Raw genomic sequence first — 6,000 nt, forward strand, 5'->3', positions numbered from 1 at the left:
TGGCGTGTTTGAACAAATCCAGTACCTATTAATCAATCTAGACTGCCATTATGAGATGCACATCATGAATTTGATGGCTAATATTTTGTAGCACAATTGTATTTAATTTTTGGGGGCTCACACGATGGCTGAGTTGTTGTACAGAAACAGGGAGCTCACAGCTTGTGCAAGTTGATCTCAGCTACAATTAGCATTAGTACTTCTTGCCAGGTGAAGAAAACAATCCGAACTCTTCACTTCCACTTAATCTATACCACAGCAGTGATGTCCAGACAAATGCAGAGACAAAACTCCTTGACAAGACTCCACATGAATGCAAACAGTTGGCTGGAAGGAAGGTAGGGCAAACAACATGCAACATGAGTTTAACACTGTCAAGTGAGGAAGGAGGGGAAAGCGAGAAAATTTGAATATAAGGAATAAGAATAATGACTCAATCCAAAACTAAGTGTTCATTATTACATAATGCAACTAAAACTAGTAATATCAAAGAAATTCTTTTTAGGGGAATGATGCAGAGAGAGTTACATAGTAGAACATCATAAGACAACAAGATTCAATAGAAAATTTGCAAAACAAATACTTAATAAAATCATGAAGCAGGAAGAATACCTTGACTGAAAGTGGTTATGGCGTATTCTGTTCAGATAGTATTAAAGAATAGACGGGCATAAGCAATAGGAACAGGAGTAGCCCTATATGCCGGCTCATTCCTGCTTCCCTAGTCAGTCAGGTCACGGATGAGCTTTAATCTCAACACTACTTTGCTGTAATAATGCCATTTCCACTGATTCACTTAATATCAAAAAATAAAGTATGTTCTAATGGCCTACTAGAATTATTTCAAAGTCAGATTTTGGTTAATTCTTTCAGCTGTGATTGGAAACAACATGGGACTTTTTGTATTACAAGGGAAGTAGTTCAAGTACTATTTAAAGCAAATGAAAAGGCAGTATTTTTGAGCAAATATAAGCTTACAAAAGGTTATTCTTACCAAACGAGTTAATTGAATGCACTAAGCACGTATCAGAATTGGTGGTTTTGCATAAGGTAAAGGATATCACATTTCTAAAACTTTCAGAAGATATATGAAACCATGCTTCTCAGGAGATATGTGGCTAAAATGAGAGCTCTTGGGGATAAAATAGGAAGAGATAAATAAGATAGTAACTTCAAAAATATTAAGGAGGGTAAAGATCAATGTTTGCAATGTTTTGGAGACTTGGAGCTCGTGGAGAAGCTTGGGAGTTAATAAATAACATTTATTTATTTAGCGATACAGCACCGAGATGATCTTTCTGGCCCTTTGAGCCATGTTGCCCTAACAACCCCACAACCCTGATAACCCTATCTTGCCATGACCAACTAACCTACCTGGTACGTCTTTGAACTGTGGAGGAAACCTGAACACCAGGGGGAAACCCACAGATTCCACAGGGAGGATGCACAGAATGGTGCCAGAATTGAACTCGGTATACCCGGAGTTGTAACAGCATTACACTAACCACTACACTTCCATGGCACCCCAAAATATTTATGAAGATTTAAGTAAATATGTAATTGATCTGAAAAAATATTAATACAGAATATTTAATCTTACAATTAATTCCTGTATATCACAAGAGAAATGCAGTTGAAGAAAACACTTAAGTCTATTCCCAGTACACAAACACAGAAATTTATCGTGTGGATCCGAACACAAGATGCACCTTCAAAGAAAGTTTAGTTATCAGTTGTGGATAAAGCTGATACATATATTTGGGAAATGGAAATGTTAAAATACGTAGCAATGCATTTTTAAACCATGCACTCACTGGAACAGGAATGTTTGAGATAACTGGTTGCAAATGAGAACCCTGTAAGTAAAAGCAGGAGGTACAGTGCCAAAAGTAGGTTTTAGCATGTGGATATTAGACGGAGTCAATATGAACCACATGAATACCGGAAGAATGAGAGCATCTCAGCAGCTCTGGTAGTTCATTGTTCCACTTGCCTTCCACTCTCTCGTGGAATCATTTGAAAGGATTTGCGCTTTACACCATTTCCCTATCGCACTTCCAAGCTTCACTGACATGCTGTGTTATACAAAGAGCAGAACAGTGTGACTATTCAGGAGATAATGGCTAATGCATACTGAACGGTGCTTTAAAATCTGTCCATATATTTTGTTCTGTTATGCATATCTGGGATCCAGGCATTGCTGGCAAGGGGAGTCAGGATGTTGTGGGCCCTCATAGGGAACCTGCAGGCAGGGCTGTTCCAAACTGCCTTGTTCTTTTTAGTGAAAGTGGTCACAAGTTTGAGATGTGGCGTACCAGTAGAGCATTTTGCAAGCAGTGCTACCGTGTACAATTATTTTTTTGTTTGTACATCTCCAGCAGAGGATATCTTGAATGAATATCAGGTTATCTCACACCAAGAATCATAGCACTCTTGGACCTCATACTTCAGATTACTGAAGGATGTCATCAGATCTGCTTTGAATGTTTCTTGACACCCATAAACTAAGAGATTGTTGAGTGCAGCATGCAACAGAATGATAAAAAAGCATCACAACTATTTGAGAGTTTTGAGCAGTGATATATAAGCACCTTTTAGTTGCTATAGTAATGTATATACTGTAGCTGAAAATATATTATGCTGACACCAAAAATGTATTCATCAGATTACTTCAAAAATAAATTTTCTCCTTAGGTTATGTATAGGTTGGGATTACACCTTAAGGTCAAATCCTGACCTCAATGGCCAATTACATGGGAGGTATTATGTGCCAAAGAAACAGGGCAAACAAAGTTCCTAAAGATTGCTGGCTCTAATTTGCCATGAGATATCCTTTGGACAAGTTTTATTGGAGCGTAACTAATGTAATCATATCCCTGCAGCATGCACACAAAGCGACCTATGGCAACATCCTGCAGACAGTTCACAGAAATACTTCTTTGACTCTTTCTTTCAAATATGATTCTACTACTAAGCTGCGTGCGATTGGAACCAATGATACAGGTTTTGATGGTATGTTTTTGGGCCGAGTGAGCGATCTGGCACTTTGCTGTCTCCAAAGGAGTTTGGTGAGATTGGGAGTGGAGTTGCAGCCTAGAGGCCTGATTGACTCTGTTACTTAGATTCAGGCATTGAGCAAGGTTGAAGCCATCAAAGACGAGAGCAGAGGAAAGGCAAGTGTTTAGCGCAGTCCGTCTGCACTTGTCAGTTCTTCCGCTCCTTCTCTCTAGCTCCTTTCAGAGCAAAGTGCTGTAGTGTTGGGTTCTACATTGCAAATATGATTAACAAAGTTCATTGACGTGGACTCATTTTAGGGGACTTTGAGGTTCATGTTGCATGTGTTACTGGTTTCTAGTTGTTCCATTTTGCTGTTTGAGCATTTTGATCAGTGATGACTGGGGTGCTTTGCTGAAGTCTGGCTCTGCGGCTTGCATTCAGCTAAGGCCACTGAGCAGAGCTAGACTCAATACTCCTGGACTCCTGGTTTGAGGTTTGATATTTTACATTTGAGCAATTTATTCTTCTTTCATGCATTGGATGTTTGATGTTTTTCAAGGAACGGGTTCCATGGAGCTTTTTTGTTTTGTGGCTACCTGCTGGAAGACAAATCTCAGAGTTGTATTCTATCTATGTACTTTGATTATACATGTACTTTGAACTTTGAAGAAGGCAAATATCTTGGTAAACCAAAGTTTGACCAGAAGTTAAAATGAAATTCCTTTCTCAAGGTGCTGCGGGGCCTGTGTGCCAGAGATGAACCTTTGAAAAAGATTTTAAGCTAGAAATGTTATCCTAAAGTATTTGCTTATTTGAAAGACAAACATTTTATCGTGATCCATGTTATATAACACAGTTATAAAACTAGCAAGCAGTCACATAAATAGCAAGATGACTTCACTATGTCTAGCTCTGTCCTGAACTGCTTGCAGATGTGAATATTAGCAGAAACATTCATTAGCAAGTTTTATATAAGTTTGAAAAACTGAAAAAAAAACTTTACTCCATGAAAGTACCTTTGTTGTGGTAATGGGACCACAGCCACCATCCTTCATTGTGTTCACCCATCACATCGAGCCTCTCATTATTTCCACTCTCTTTTCGCCTCCATCACCCCTCCACCTGACACTTGCCAGATCTTGCTCTATCATTTCCCCTCATTGCTTTACACAGACTTTTCCCCCTCTGCTCCAGATGACAAAATGTCTTGAAGTGAAGTGTGCTGAGAGAGAGACATTACTACAATTAAGGGTTTTGGTGTTGTGAGGGACTCCTAGTAAGAGGTCAGAGGAGGAATAACCTGAGTGGTCAGCATTTTCTTTCAATCTAAAGTCATCTGAGTTGGAGAATAATTCATATTCTGAGTTAGAAAGGGTAGCATTTAAGACAACTGTAAAACGCATTGACCTCTGTAGGGAGAGATAGTCAGAAGTTGCAGTTAAAGATGAAGAAATGGAAAGTACAGAATAGAGACTCTATTAATGTACAATAGTTCACAATAATTTATAACATCTGCTCAGTAATTCATGGAACATTATGTGTAACATCATTTGCCATTTTTGTGTTTATATTATTTTACTTGTGGAATTTGTTTAGGTTTTAAATAAACTGTTTAAAACAGTTTTTGAGTTCTGTTGCTCTGTAAGTCTTAACAGATTTTCTCCACCTGGATGGGCTCAGAAAGAACGTTAGGAAATAGCTGTAGGAGAATTTACCTGCATCAGCAGAGCGTCAAAAGTCAGTGTCTAGACTAAAGCTGCTGTAATACCTGTTGAAACAAAGGACATTGCGTTGAACCTATTTAGGTTTGTAGGACATTAATGTCAGAAGAGAGCTGTAGAATATTAAATTTAATCCTATTGATACAGTATCTGAGATTCCAAGTTGTTGTGAAGTGAATCAATTTGGCCATCTTACAAAATGCTTTTTTAAGTGTCAAGCAATGGTTTGGATATAAATAAAGGCACGGAAAGCACAAGTTGGATGGTCCATCGAGTTTCTGGTCAATGCTGAGTCAATTATATTGATGGTGGAGTTTCTGCAATAGTAGAACAATTTAAATATTAGATTGATAGATTTCTCCTGCTGGGAATTGTCATAGTCTGGCAGTGGTGTAGTGTGAATGATGTTTGCTACTTAGTATTACTTGAGTGTTGCCTTCGCCTTTCTTCATGCAGATAAGAACTGCTTCAATTACTGAGAGGAATTTGATGTAGTCAAAAGTGAGCTGATGATATAAGGAAAGTCAATGATGAAACATTTGTAGATAATTAAACCTAGGATTTGTTACTGAGGAAGTCCTACAGAGGTATATCCTGGCCTACAAATGATTGAACCCCACCCCCCATCCAACCCAAACATAACATCTTCTGTTGTGCAGAATGTCAGTCCAGCAAATGTAGAGCTTTTACTCCTCTGCTCTTCAACCATCCTCCTCTTCCTGGACACCCCACACTGCTCTTCTGCCTGCTCTGGATTTTTTCATTCTTCCTTGCCGATGAGATATCAACCAACTTGACTTTAACACTCCCCTCTCCAACTTAAACCTCATACCCCCTGAACATGCTGCTCTCTACTCTCTCTGCAATAATCCCAACCTCACCATCAAACCTGCAGATAAGGGGTTTGCTGTAGTAGTCTGGTGGACTGACTTCAACCTTGCTGAGTCCAGATGGCAACTCTCAGACACCTCCTATTACTTATCCCTTGAACAGGACCCACTAAGGAACACCAGGCCTTTGTCTCCTGCACCATCATGGACCTCATCATCTCTGGGGATCTCCCATCCACTGCCACCAACCTCATAGTTCCCTTACCCTGCACCTTCAGTTTCTACCTCCTATTCAAGATCCACAAACCTGACTGCCATGTAGACCTATTGTTTCTGTCTATCCTGCCCCACTGAACACATGTCCTCATACCTCAACTCCATCCTATCGCCCTTGGTTGAGTCCCTTCCTACTTACATCCGTGACACTCCACATCTCTTCAATTACTTCAAGT

The sequence above is a fragment of the Hypanus sabinus genome, chromosome 1, assembly GCF_030144855.1.
Source record: "Hypanus sabinus isolate sHypSab1 chromosome 1, sHypSab1.hap1, whole genome shotgun sequence".
In the NCBI taxonomy this organism is placed as follows: domain Eukaryota; kingdom Metazoa; phylum Chordata; class Chondrichthyes; order Myliobatiformes; family Dasyatidae; genus Hypanus; species Hypanus sabinus.